Raw genomic sequence first — 17,211 nt, forward strand, 5'->3', positions numbered from 1 at the left:
TGACTGTGGCTGCAACTAATTGCCTCTTATTACAGGAGGTGACAAGTGGTAAATTAGAGACACTTGAGGATTGAGGGCAATCAACTATCACTGGCAACAGATACTTCCATAAAATGTAATGGAGAAAAAGGCATTAGCTTTAGAAAGTAAATACCTCCCACAGCTCCCTGCTCCTCTTGTGAACGTAACTGCACAAGACCAGAGAGTGGTGCCTGAGCCGTCGATGGTTCCGTGCTGTTGTGTGAGCGTTGCATTGTATTCTATTCGATTGTTGTTTATTCGGGGATACGCTGATCAGCCATAACACTAAAACCACTGACAGGTGAAGTGAATAACATTGATTATCCTGTTACAATGACGCCTGTTAATGGTTAGGATATGTTAGGCAGGAAGAGATTGGTCAGTTCTGGAAGTTGATGAGTTGGAAGCAGGAAAACTTAACTAGTGTAAGGATCCCAGCGACTCTGACAGAAGCCAAATTGTTAAGGCTAGACGGCTGGGCCAGAGCATCTCCCAATGGCGGGTCTTGTGGGGTGTTCCTGGCATGCAGTGGCTAGTATCTATCAAAGTGCTCCAAGGAAGGACAACTAGTGAACTGGCGATAGGGTCATGGTGCTCATTGATGCGCGTGGTCAATGAAGGCTAGCCCGTCTGGTCCTATCCCACAAAGGAGTTACTGTAGCCCAAATTTCTGAACAAGTTAATGCTGGTTATGATAGAAAGGTGTCAGAAAACACAGAGCATCGCAGCTTGTCACCGCCTCACTGACAGTAATACACATCACCGCCTCACTGACCATAATACACATCACTGCCTCACTGACCATAATACACATCACTGCCTCACTGACAGTAATACACATCACTGCCTCACTGACCATAATACACATCACCGCCTCACTGACCATAATACACATCACTGCCTCACTGACAGTAATACACATCACTGCCTCACTGACAGTAATACACATCACTGCCTCACTGACCATAATACACATCACTGCCTCACTGACCATAATACACATCACTGCCTCACTGACAGTAATACACATCACTGCCTCACTGACCATAATACACATCACCGCCTCACTGACCATAATACACATCACCGCCTCACTAACAGAAATACACATCACTGCCTCACTGACCGTAATACACATCACTACCTCACTGACCATAATACACATCACCGCCTCACTGAAAGTAATACACATCACCGCCTCACTGACAGTAGTACACATAACTGCCTCACTGACCATAATACACATCACTGCCTCACTGACCATAATACATATCAGTGCCTCACTGACCGAAATACACATCACTGCCTCACTGACCATAATACACATCACCGCCTCACTGACAATAATTACTGACCGTAATACACATCACTGCCTCACTGACCGTAATACACATCACCGCCTCACTGACCGTAATACACATCACCGCCTCACTGACAGTAATACACATCACCGCCTCACTGACCGTAATACACATCACCGCCTCACTGACCATAATACACATCACCGCCTCACTGTCAGAAATACACATCACCGCCTCACTGACCATAATACACATCACCCCCTCACTGACCGTAATACACATCACCGACTCACTGACCGTAATACACATCACCGCCTCACTGACCGTAATACACATCACCGCCTCACTTACAGTAATACACATCACTGCCTCACTTACAGTAATACACATCACCGCCTCACTAACCGTAATACACATCAACGCCTCACTGACCGTAATACACATCATCGCCTCACTGACCGTAATACACATCACCGCCTCACTGACCGTAATACACATCACCGCCTCACTGACCGTAATACACATCAACGCCTCACTGACCGTAATACACATCACCGCCTCACTGACCGTAATACACATCACCGCCTCACTGATCGTGATACACATCACCGCCTCACTGACCGTAATACACATCACCGCCTCACTGACCGTAATACACATCACCGCCTCACTGACCGTAATACACATCACTGCCTCACTGACCTTAATACACATCACTGCCTCACTGACAGTAATACACATGACCGCCTCACTGACCGTAATACACATCACCGCCTCACTGACCGTAATACACATTACTGCCTCACTGACCATAATACACATTACTGCCTCACTGAGCATAGTACACATCACCGCCTCAGTGACCGTAAAACTCATCACCGCCTCACTGACAGTAATACACATCACCGCCTCACTTAGAGTAATACACATCACCGCCTCACTTACAGTAATACACATCACCGCCTCACTGACCGTAATACACATCACAGATTCACTGACCATACTACACATCACCGCCTCACTGATCATAATACACATCACCGCCTCACTGACCATAATACACATCACCGCCTCACTGACAGTAATACACATCACTGATTCACTGACCATAATACACATCACCGCCTCACTGACCGTAATACACATCACCGCCTCACTTACAGTAATACACATCACTGCCTCACTGACCATAATACACATCACTGCCTCACTGACCATAATACACATCACCGCCTCACTCACAGTAATACACATCAGCGCCTCACTGACCATAGTACACATCACCGCCTCACTTACAGTAATACACATCACTGCCTCACTGACCATAATACACATTACTGCCTCACTGACCATAATACACATCACCGCCTCACTCACAGTAATACACATCACCGCCTCACTGACCATAATACACATCACCGCCTCACTGACAGTAATAAACATCACTGTCTCACTGACCGTAATACACATCACCGCCTAACTGACCATAATACACATCACCGCCTCACTGACAGTAATACACATCACCGCCTCACTGACCATAGTACACATCACCGCCTCACTGACCATACTACACATCACCGCCTCACTGACTATAATACACAACACCTCCTCACTCACAGTAATACACATCACCGCCTCACTGACCATAGTACACATCACCGCATCACGGACCATAATACACATCACCGCCTCACTCACAGTAATACACATCACCGCCTCACTGACCATAGTACACATCACCGGCTCAATTACAGTAATACACATCACTGATTCACTGACCATAATACACATCACCGCCTCACTGACCGTAATACACATCACCGCCTCACTTACAGTAATACACATCACTGCCTCACTGACCGTAATACACATCACTGCCTCACTGACCGTAATACACATCACTGCCTCGCTGACCATAGTACACATCAATGCCTCACTGACAGTAATACACATCACTGCCTCACTGACAATAGAACACATCACTGCCTCACTGACAGTAATAAACATCACTGCCTCACTGACCATAACACACATCACCGCCTCACTGACCGTAATACACATCACCGTCTCACTGACCGTAATACACATCACCCCCACACTGACCGTAATACACATCACCGCCACACTGACCGTAATACACATCATCGCCTCACTTACCGTAATACACATCACCGCCTCACTGACCAGAATACACATCACCTCCACACTGACCGTAATACACATCACCGCCTCACTGACCGTAATACACATCACCCCCACACTGACCGTAATACACATCACCGCCTCACTGACCGTAATACACATCACCGCCTCACTGACCGTAATACACATCACCGCCTCACTGACCGTAATACACATCACCCCCACACTGACAGTAATACACATCACCGCCTCACTGACCATAATACACATCACCGCCTCACTGACCGTAATACACATCACCGCCTCACTGACCGTAATACACATCACCGCCTCACTGACCGTAATACACATCACCGCCTCACTGACCGTAATACACATCACCGCCTCACTTACAGTAATACACATCAACGCCTCACTGACCATAATACACATCACCGCCTCACTGACCATAATGCACATCACCGCCTCACTGACCGTAATACACATCACCGGCTCCCTTACAGTAATACTCATCACCGCCTCACTGACCGTAATACACATCACCGCCTCACTGACCGTAATACACATCACCGCCTCACTGTCAGAAATACACATCACCGCCTCACTGACCATAATACACATCACCCCCTCACTGACCGTAATACACATCACCGCCTCACTTACAGTAATACACATCACTGCGTCACTGACCGTAATACACATCACCGCCTCACTGACCGTAATACACATCACCGCCTCACTGACCGTAATACACATCACCGCCTCACTGACCGTAATAGACATCACCGCCTCACTGACCGTAATAGACATCACCGCCTCACTGACCGTAATACACATCACCGCCTCACTGACCGTAATACACATCCCCGCCTCACTGACCGTAATACACATCACCGCCTCCCTGACCGTAATACACATCACCGCCTCACTGACCGTAATACACATCACCGCCTCACTGACCGTAATACACATCACCGCCTCACTGACCGTAATACACATGACCGCCTCACTGACCGTAATACACATCACCGCCTCACTGACCGTAACAAATCACTGCCTCACTGACCGTAATACACATTACCGCCTCACTGAGCGTAGTACACATCACCGCCTCACTGACCGTAATACTCATCACCGCCTCACTGACAGTAATACACATCACCGCCTCACTTAGAGTAATACACATGACCGCCTCACTTACAGTAATACACATCACCGCCTCACTGACCGTAATACACATCACAGATTCACTGGCCATACTACACATCACCTCCTCACTGACCATAATACACATCACCGCCTCACTGACCATAATACACATCACCGCCTCACTGACAGTAATACACATCACTGATTCACTGACCATAATATACATCACCGCCTCACTGACCGTAATACACATCACCGCCTCACTTACAGTAATACACATCACCGCCTCACTGACCATAATACACATCACCGCCTCACTGACCATAATACACATCACCGCCTCACTCACAATAATACACATCACCGCCTCACTGACCGTAATACACATCACCGCCTCACTTACAGTAATACACATCACTGCCTCACTGACCGTAATACACATCACTGCCTCACTTACAGTAATACACATCACTGCCTCACTGACCATAATACACATCACTGCCTCACTGACCATAGTACACATCACCGCCTCACTTACAGTAATACACATCACCGCCTCACTGACCATAGCACATCACTGCCTCACTGACCGTAATACACATTACCGCCTCACTGAGCGTAGTACACATTACCGCCTCACTGACCGTAATACTCATCACCGCCTCACTGACAGTAATACACATCACCGCCTCACTTAGAGTAATACACATGACCGCCTCACTTACAGTAATACACATCACCGCCTCACTGACCGTAATACACATCACAGATTCACTGGCCATACTACACATCACCGCCTCACTGACCGTAATACACATCACCGCCTCACTGACCGTAATACTCATCACCGCCTCAATGACCGTAATACACATCACCGCCTCACTGACAGTAATACACATCACCGCCTCACTTAGAGTAATACACATCACCGCCTCACTTACAGTAATACACATCACAGATTCACTAACCATAATACACATCACTGCCTCACTGACCATAGTACACATCACCGCCTCACTTACAGTAATACACATCACCGCCTCACTGACCATAGTACACATCACCGCCTCACTGACCGTAATACACATCACCGCCTCACTGACCGTAATACTCATCACCGCCTCACTGACCGTAATACACATCACCGCCTCACTGACCGTAATACACATTACTGCCTCACTGACCATAGTACACATCACCGCCTCACTGACCGCAATACTCATCACCGCCTCACTGACAGTAATACACATCACCGCCTCACTTAGAGTAATACACATCACCACCTCACTTACAGTAATACACATCACAGATTCACTAACCATAATACACATCACCGCCTCACTGACCATAATACACATCACTTCCTCACTGACCGTAATACACATCACCGCCTCACTGACCGTAATCACCGCCTCACTGACCGTAATACACATCACCGCCTCACTTACAGTAATACACATCACTGCCTCACTGACCATAATACACATCACTGCCTCACTTACAGTAATACACATCACTGCCTCACTGACCATAATACACATCACCGCCTCAGTGACCATAGTACACATCACCGCCTCACTTACAGTAATACACATCACCGCCTCACTGACCGCAGTACACATCACCGCCTCACTGACCGTAATACACATCACCGCCTCACTGACCGTAATACTCATCACCGCCTCACTGACCGTAATACACATCACCGCCTCACTGACCGTAATACACATCACCGCCTCACTGAAAGTAATACACATCACCGCCTCACTTAGAGTAATACACATCACCGCCTCACTTACAGTAATACACATCACAGATTCACTAACCATAATACACATCACTGCCTCACTGACCATAGTACACATCACCGCCTCACTTACAGTAATACACATCACCGCCTCACTGACCATAGTACACATCACCGCCTCACTGACCGTAATACACATCACCGCCTCACTGACCGTAATACACATCACCGCCTCACTGACCGTAATACACATCACCGCCTCACTGACCATAATACACATCACTGCCTCACTGACCATAATACACATCACTGCCTCACTGACCATAATACACATCACTGCCTCACTTACAGTAATACACATCACTGCCTCACTGACCATAATACACATCACTGCCTCACTGACCATAGTACACATCACCGCCTCACTTACAGTAATACACATCACCGCCTCACTGACCATAGTACACATCACCGCCTCACTGACCGTAATACACATCACCGCCTCACTGACCGTAATACTCATCACCACCTCACTGACCGTAATACACATCACCGCCTCAATGACCGTAATACACATCACCGCCTCACTGACAGTAATACACATCACCGCCTCACTTAGAGTAATACACATCACCGCCTCACTTACAGTAATACACATCACAGATTCACTAACCATAATACACATCACTGCCTCACTGACATTAGTACACATCACCGCCGCACTTACAGTAATAAACATCACCGCCTCACTGACCATAGTACTCATCACCGCCTCACTGACCGTAATACACATCACCATCTCACTGACCGTAATACTCATCACCGCCTCACTGACCGTAATACACATCACCGCCTCACTGACCATAATACACATTACTGCCTCACTGACCATAGTACACATCACCGCCTCACTGACCGCAATACTCATCACCGCCTCACTGACAGTAATACACATCACCGCCTCACTGACAGTAATACACATCACTGATTCACTGACCATAATATACATCACCGCCTCACTGACCATAATACACATCACCGCCTCACTGACCATTATACACATCACCGCCTCACTCACAATAATACACATCACCGCCTCACTGACCGTAATACACATCACCGCCTCACTTACAGTAATACACATCACTGCCTCACTGACCGTAATACACATCACTGCCTCACTTACAGTAATACACATCACTGCCTCACTGACCATAATACACATCACTGCCTCACTGACCATAGTACACATCACCGCCTCACTTACAGTAATACACATCACCGCCTCACTGACCATAGCACATCACTGCCTCACTGACCGTAATACACATTACCGCCTCACTGAGCGTAGTACACATTACCGCCTCACTGACCGTAATACTCATCACCGCCTCACTGACAGTAATACACATCACCGCCTCACTTAGAGTAATACACATGACCGCCTCACTTACAGTAATACACATCACCGCCTCACTGACCGTAATACACATCACAGATTCACTGGCCATACTACACATCACCGCCTCACTGACCGTAATACACATCACCGCCTCACTGACCGTAATACTCATCACCGCCTCACTGACCGTAATACACATCACCGCCTCAATGACCGTAATACACATCACCGCCTCACTGACAGTAATACACATCACCGCCTCACTTAGAGTAATACACATCACCGCCTCACTTACAGTAATACACATCACAGATTCACTAACCATAATACACATCACTGCCTCACTGACCATAGTACACATCACCGCCTCACTTACAGTAATACACATCACCGCCTCACTGACCATAGTACACATCACCGCCTCACTGACCGTAATACACATCACCGCCTCACTGACCGTAATACTCATCACCGCCTCACTGACCGTAATACACATCACCGCCTCACTGACCGTAATACACATTACTGCCTCACTGACCATAGTACACATCACCGCCTCACTGACCGCAATACTCATCACCGCCTCACTGACAGTAATACACATCACCGCCTCACTTAGAGTAATACACATCACCACCTCACTTACAGTAATACACATCACAGATTCACTAACCATAATACACATCACCGCCTCACTGACCATAATACACATCACTTCCTCACTGACCGTAATACACATCACCGCCTCACTGACCGTAATCACCGCCTCACTGACCGTAATACACATCACCGCCTCACTTACAGTAATACACATCACTGCCTCACTGACCATAATACACATCACTGCCTCACTTACAGTAATACACATCACCGCCTCACTGACCGTAATACTCATCACCGCCTCACTGACCGTAATACACATCACCGCCTCACTGACCGTAATACACATCACCGCCTCACTGAAAGTAATACACATCACCGCCTCACTTAGAGTAATACACATCACCGCCTCACTTACAGTAATACACATCACAGATTCACTAACCATAATACACATCACTGCCTCACTGACCATAGTACACATCACCGCCTCACTTACAGTAATACACATCACCGCCTCACTGACCATAGTACACATCACCGCCTCACTGACCGTAATACACATCACCGCCTCACTGACCGTAATACACATCACTGCCTCACTGACCGTAATACACATCACCGCCTCACTTACAGTAATACACATCACTGCCTCACTGACCATAATACACATCACTGCCTCACTGACCATAATACACATCACTGCCTCACTTACAGTAATACACATCACTGCCTCACTGACCATAATACACATCACTGCCTCACTGACCATAGTACACATCACCGCCTCACTTACAGTAATACACATCACCGCCTCACTGACCATAGTACACATCACCGCCTCACTGACCGTAATACACATCACCGCCTCACTGACCGTAATACTCATCACCACCTCACTGACCGTAATACACATCACCGCCTCACTGACCGTAAAACACATCACCGCCTCACTGACAGTAATACACATCACCGCCTCACTTAGAGTAATACACATCACCGCCTCACTTACAGTAATACACATCACAGAATCACTAACCATAATACACATCACTGCCTCACTGACCATAGTACACATCACCGCCTCACTTACAGTAATACACATCACCGCCTCACTGACCATAGTACACATCACCGCCTCACTGACCGTAATACACATCACCGTCTCACTGACCGTAATACTCATCACCGCCTCACTGACCGTAATACACATCACCGCCTCACTGACCATAATACACATTACTGCCTCACTGACCATAGTACACATCACCGCCTCACTGACCGCAATACTCATCACCGCCTCACTGACAGTAATACACATCACCACCTCACTGACAGTAATACACATCACAGATTCACTAACCATAATACACATCACCGCCTTACTGACCATAATACACATCACCGCCTCACTGACCATAATACACATCACCGCCTCACTGACAGTAATACACATCACTGATTCACTGACCATAATACACATCATCGCCTCACTGACCACTGCCTCACTGACCATAATACACATCACTGCCTCACTTACAGTAATACACATCACTGCCTCACTGACCGTAATACACATCACTGCCTCACTGACCATAGTACACATCACCCCAACACTGACAGTAATACACATCACCGCCACACTGACCGTAATACACATCACCGCCTCACTGACCGTAATACACATCACCGCCTCACTGACCGTAATACACATCACCGCCTAACTGACCGTAATACACATCACCGCCTCACTCACCGTAATACACATCACCGCCTCACGGACAGTAATACACATCACTGCCTCACTGACCATAGTACACATCACCGCCTCACTTACAGTAATACACATCACCGCCTCACTTACAGTAATACACATCACCGCCTCACTTACATTAATACACATCACAGCCTCAATGACAGTAATACACATCACTGCCTCACTGACAGTAATACACATCACTGCCTCACTGACCATAGTACACATCACTTCCTCACTGACCGTAATACACATCACCGCCTCACTGACCGTAATACACATCACCGCCTCACTTACAGTAATACACATCACCGCCTCACTGACTGTAATACACATCACAGATTCACTGACCGTAATACACGTCACCGCCTCACTTACCGTAATGCACATCACAGCCTCCCTGACCATAATACACATCACCGCCACACTGACCATAATACACATCACGCCTCCCTGACAGTAATACACATCACTGATACACTGACCGTAATATACATCACCGCCTCACTGACCGTATTACACATCACCGCCTCACTTACAGTAATACACATCACCGCCTCACTGACCATAGTACACAACACCTCCTCACTGACCGTAATACACATCACCGTCTCACTGACCATAATACACATCACCGCCTCGCCTCATTTACAGTAATACACATCACTGCCTCACTGACCATAATACACATCACTGCCTCAATTACAGTAATACACATCACTGCCTCACTGACTGTAATACACATCACCGCCTCACTGACCGTAATACACATCACCGCCTCACTGACAGTAATACACATCACCGCCTCACTTAGAGTAATACACATCACCGCCTCACTTACAGTAATACACATCACAGATTCACTAACCATAATACACATCACTGCCTCACTGACCATAGTACACATCACCGCCTCACTTACAGTAATACACATCACCGCCTCACTGACCATAGTACACATCACCGCCTCACTGACCGTAATACACATCACCGTCTCACTGACCGTAATACTCATCACCGCCTCACTGACCGTAATACACATCACCGCCTCACTGACCATAATACACATTACTGCCTCACTGACCATAGTACACATCACCGCCTCACTGACCGCAATACTCATCACCGCCTCACTGACAGTAATACACATCACCGCCTCACTGACAGTAATACACATCACAGATTCACTAACCATAATACACATCACCGCCTTACTGACCATAATACACATCACCGCCTCACTGACCATAATACACATCACCGCCTCACTGACAGTAATACACATCACTGATTCACTGACCATAATACACATCATCGCCTCACTGACCACTGCCTCACTGACCATAATACACATCACTGCCTCACTTACAGTAATACACATCACTGCCTCACTGACCGTAATACACATCACTGCCTCACTGACCATAGTACACATCACCCCAACACTGAAAGTAATACACATCACCGCCACACTGACCGTAATACACATCACCGCCTCACTGACCGTAATACACATCACCGCCTCACTGACCGTAATACACATCACCGCCTAACTGACCGTAATACACATCACCGCCTCACTCACCGTAATACACATCACCGTCTCACGGACAGTAATACACATCACTGCCTCACTGACCATAGTACACATCACCGCCTCACTTACAGTAATACACATCACCGCCTCACTTACAGTAATACACATCACCGCCTCACTTACACTAATACACATCACAGCCTCAATGACAGTAATACACATCACTGCCTCACTGACAGTAATACACATCACTGCCTCACTGACCATAGTACACATCACTATCTCACTGACCGTAATACACATCACCGCCTCACTGACCGTAATACACATCACCGCCTCACTTACAGTAATACACATCACCGCCTCACTGACCGTAATACACATCACAGATTCACTGACCGTAATACACGTCACCGCCTCACTTACCGTAATGCACATCACAGCCTCCCTGACCATAATACACATCACCGCCACACTGACCATAATACACATCACGCCTCCCTGACAGTAATACACATCACTGATACACTGACCGTAATATACATCACCGCCTCACTGACCGTATTACACATCACCGCCTCACTTACAGTAATACACATCACCGCCTCACTGACCATAGTACACAACACCGCCTCACTGACCGTAATACACATCACCGTCTCACTGACCATAATACACATCACCGCCTCACCTCATTTACAGTAATACACATCACTGCCTCACTGACCATAATACACATCACTGCCTCAATTACAGTAATACACATCACTGCCTCACTGACCATAATACACATCACTGCCTCATTGACCATAGTACACATCACCGCCTCACTTATAGTAATACACATCACTGCCTCACTGACCATAGAACACATCACTGCCTCACTGACCGTAATACTCATCACTGCCTCACTGACCGTAATACACATTACCGCCTCAATGACCGTAATACACATCACCGCCTCACTGACCGTAATACACATCACCCCCACACTGACAGTAATACACATCACTGCCTCACTGACAGTAATACACATCACCCCCACACTGACCGTAATACACATCACCGCCTCACTGACCGTAATACATATTACCGCCTCACTGACAGTAATAAACATCACCGCCTCACTGACCGTAATACACATCACCGCCTCACTGACCGTAATACACATCACCGTCTCACTTACTGTAATACACATCACCGCCTCCCTGACCGTAATACACATCACCCCCACACTGACAGTAATACACATCACAGCCTTACTGACCATAATACACATCACCCCCACACTGACCGTAATACACATCACCGCCTCACTGACCGTAATACATATCACCGCCTCACTGATTGTAATACACATCACCTCCTCACTGACCGTAATACACATCACCTCCTCACTTATACACATCACTACCTCACTGACAGTAATACACATCACCGCCTCACTGACCATAATACACATCACTGCCTCACTGATCATAGTACACATCACTGCCTCACTGACAGTAATACACATCACCGCCTCACTGATCGTAATGCACATCAGCGCCTCACTGACCATAGTACACATCACCGCCTCACTGACAGTAATACATATCACTGACTCACTGACAGTAATACACATCCCCGCCTCACTGACAGTAATACACATCACCACTTCACTGACAGTAATTACTGACCGTAATACCCATCACTGCCTCACTGACCATATTACACATAACCGCCTCACTGACAGTAATTACTGACCATAATACACATCACTGCCTCACTGACCATAATACACATCCCCGCCTCACTGACAGTAATACACATCAGCGCCTCACTGACAGTAATTACTGACCATAATACACATCACCGCCTCACTGACCGTAATACACATCACCGCCTCCCTGACCGTAATACACATCACAGCCTCACTGACCGTAATACAAATCACCGCCTCACTGACAGAAATACACATCACAGCCTCACTGACCATAATACACATCACCGCCTCACTGACCGTAATACACATCACCGCCTCACTTACAGTAATACACATCACCGCCTCACTGACCGTAATACACATCACCGCCTCACTGACCGTAATACACATCACCGTCTCACTGACCGTAATACACATCACCGCATCTCTGACCGTAATACACATCACCGCCTCACTGACCGTTATACACATCACTGCCTCACTGATCGTAGTACACATCACTGCCTCACTGACCGTAATACACATCACCGTCTCACTGACCATAATACACATCAGCGCCTCACTGACCATAGTACACATCACCGCCTCACTGACCGTAATACACATCACTGCCTCACTGACCGTAATACACATCCCCGCCTCACTGACCGTAATACACATCACCGCCTCACTGACAGTAATACACATCACCACTTCACCGACAGTAATTACTTACCGTAATACCCATCACTGCCTCACTGACCATATTACACATAACCGCCTCACTGACTGTAATTACTGACCGTAATACACATCACTGCCTCACTGACCATAATACACATCCCCGCCTCACTGACAGTAATACACATCACTGCCTCACTGACCATAATACACATCAGCGCCTCACTGACAGTAATTACTGACCATAATACACATCTCCGCCTCACTGACCGTAATACACAACACCGCCTCACTGCCCGTAATACACATCACCGCCTCACTGCCCGTAATACACATCACCACCTCACTGACCGTAATACACATCAGCGCCTCACTGACCGTAATACAAATCACCGCCTCACTGACAGAAATACACATCACAGCCTCACTGACCATAATACACATCACCGCCTCACTGACCGTAATACACATCACCGCCTCACTTACAGTAATACACATCACCGCCTCACTGACCGTAATACACATCACCGCCTCCCTGACCGTAATACACATCACCGCCTCACTGACCGTAATACACATCACCGCCTCACTGACCGTAATACACATCACCGCCTCACTTACAGTAATACACATCACCGCCTCACTGACCGTAATACACATCACCGCCTCACTGACCGTAATACACATCACCGTCTCACTGACCGTAATACACATCACCGCATCTCTGACCGTAATACACATCACCGCCTCACTGACCGTTATACACATCGCTGCCTAACTGATCGTAGTACACATCACTGCCTCACTGACCGTAATACACATCACCGTCTCACTGACCGTAATACACATCAGCGCCTCACTGACCATAGTACACATCACCGCCTCACTGACAGTAATACACATCACTGCCTCACTGACCGTAATACACATCCCCGCCTCACTGACCGTAATACACATCACCGCCTCACTGACAGTAATACACATCACCACTTCACCGACAGTAATTACTTACCGTAATACCCATCACTGCCTCACTGACCATATTACACATAAACGCCTCACTGACTGTAATTACTGACCGTAATACACATCACTGCCTCACTGACCATAATACACATCCCCGCCTCACTGACAGTAATACACATCACTGCCTCACTGACCATAATACACATCAGCGCCTCACTGACAGTAATTACTGACCATAATACACATCTCCGCCTCACTGACCGTAATACACAACACCGCCTCACTGCCCGTAATACACATCACCGCCTCACTGCCCGTAATACACATCACCGCCTCACTGACCGTAATACACATCAGCGCCTCACTGACCGTAATACAAATCACCGCCTCACTGACAGAAATACACATCACAGCCTCACTGACCATAATACACATCACCGCCTCACTGACCGTAATACACATCACCGCCTCACTTACAGTAATACACATCACCGCCTCACTGACCGTAATACACATCACCGCCTCACTGACCGTAATACACATCACCGCCTCACTGACCGTAATAGACATCACCGCCTCACTGACAGTAATACACATCACTGCCTCACTGACCGTAATACACATCACTGCCTCACTGACCATAGTACACATCACCCCAACACTGACCGTAATACACATCACCGCCTCACTGACCGTAATACATGTCACCGCCTCACTGACCGTAATACACATCACCGCCTAACTGACCGTAATACACATCACCGCCTCACTCACCATAAAACACATCACCGCCTCACGGACAGAAATACACATCACTGCCTCACTGACCATAGTACACATCACCGCCTCACTTACAGTAATACACATCACCGCCTCACTTACAGTAATACACATCACCGCCTCACTTACATTAATACACATTGCAGCCTCGATGACAGTAATACACATCACTGCCTCACTGACAGTAATACACATCACTGCCTCACTGACCATAGTACACATCACTTCCTCACTGACCGTAATACACATCACCGCCTCACTGACCGTAATACACATCACCGCCTCACTTACAGTAATACACATCACCGCCTCACTGACCGTAATACACATCACAGATTCACTGACCGTAATACACGTCACCGCCTCACTGACCGTAATGCACATCACAGCCTCCCTGACCATAATACACATCACCGCCACACTGACCATAATACACATCACGCCTGCCTGACAGTAATACACATCACTGATACACTGACCGTAATATACATCACCGCCTCACTGACCGTATTACACATCACCGCCTCACTTACAGTAATACACATCACCGCCTCACTGACCATAGTACACATCACCGCCTCACTGACCGTAATACACATCACCGTCTCACTGACCATAATACAAATCACTGCCTCAATTACAGTAATACACATCACTGCCTCACTGACCATAATACACATCACTGCCTCATTGACCATAGTACACATCACCGCCTCACTTATAGTAATACACATCACTGCATCACTGACCATAGAACACATCACTGCCTCACTGACCATAATACTCATCACTGCCTCACTGACCGTAATACACATTACCGCCTCAATGACCGTAATACACATCACCGCCTCACTGACCGTAATACACATCACCGCCTCACTGACCGTAATACACATCACCCCCACACTGACCGTAATACACATCACCGCCTCACTGACCGTAATACACATCACCCCCACACTGACCGTAATACACATCACCGCCTCACTGACCGTAATACACATCACCGCCTCACTGACCGTAATACACATCACCGCCTCACTGACCGTAATACACATCACCGCCTCACTGACCATAATACACATCACTGCCTCACTGACCATAATACACATCACTGCCTCACTGACCATAATACACATCACTGCCTCACTGACCATAGTACACATCACCGCCTCACTTACAGTAATACACATCACCGCCTCACTGACCATAGTACACATCACCGCCTCACTGACCGTAATACACATCACCGCCTCACTGACCGTAATACTCATCACAACCTCACTGACCGTAATACACATCACCGCCTCACTGACCGTAATACACATCACCGCCTCACTGACAGTAATACACATCACCGCCTCACTTAGAGTAATACACATCACCGCCTCACTTACAGTAATACACATCACAGATTCACTAACCATAATACACATCACTGC

Source organism: Taudactylus pleione, unplaced genomic scaffold (assembly GCF_031769625.1).
Source record: "Taudactylus pleione unplaced genomic scaffold, aTauple2 ptg000860l, whole genome shotgun sequence".
Classification (NCBI taxonomy): Eukaryota; Metazoa; Chordata; class Amphibia; order Anura; family Myobatrachidae; genus Taudactylus; species Taudactylus pleione.